This window comes from Electrona antarctica (genome assembly GCF_951216825.1).
Source record: "Electrona antarctica genome assembly, chromosome: 7".
Taxonomy (NCBI): Eukaryota; Metazoa; Chordata; class Actinopteri; order Myctophiformes; family Myctophidae; genus Electrona; species Electrona antarctica.
The window spans coordinates 14785284-14785514 of NC_136812.1; the positions used below are offsets into that span (position 1 = coordinate 14785284).

A 231-nucleotide genomic window follows, 5' to 3' on the forward strand; every position below is an offset into this window, starting at 1 on the left:
GACCTGACCAAAAGGACAAGAAGAAAAGACACAACAAGCAGCACCTGAGAGACAGACAACCAATACACATGGAGGACAGGAAAAAGAGGGATTAAAGACTCCGGGACAGACGCGAGAAAGACGAGAGGTTTGACCTTGTGACACCTGTGACGAAGAGGAAGGACAACAGAGTCTTCAGAGAGTGGAGAGAGAAAGAAAGTCTCTAGATCGACAACCTTTCCCCGTGTGTGT

The 231-nt window shown here is 48.1% G+C and overlaps 1 protein-coding gene across 1 annotated transcript in view; it reads left to right on the top strand.

Annotated features, from left to right (window-relative positions):
* Window positions 1-231, top strand: part of myoc (myocilin) — a 19100-nt gene continuing 18869 nt past the window's right edge. Inside the window, exon 1 of the mRNA XM_079505176.1 lies at window positions 1-231. This exon is cut by the window's right edge and continues 528 nt beyond it. The gene's annotated coding sequence lies outside the window, so the exon portion shown is untranslated.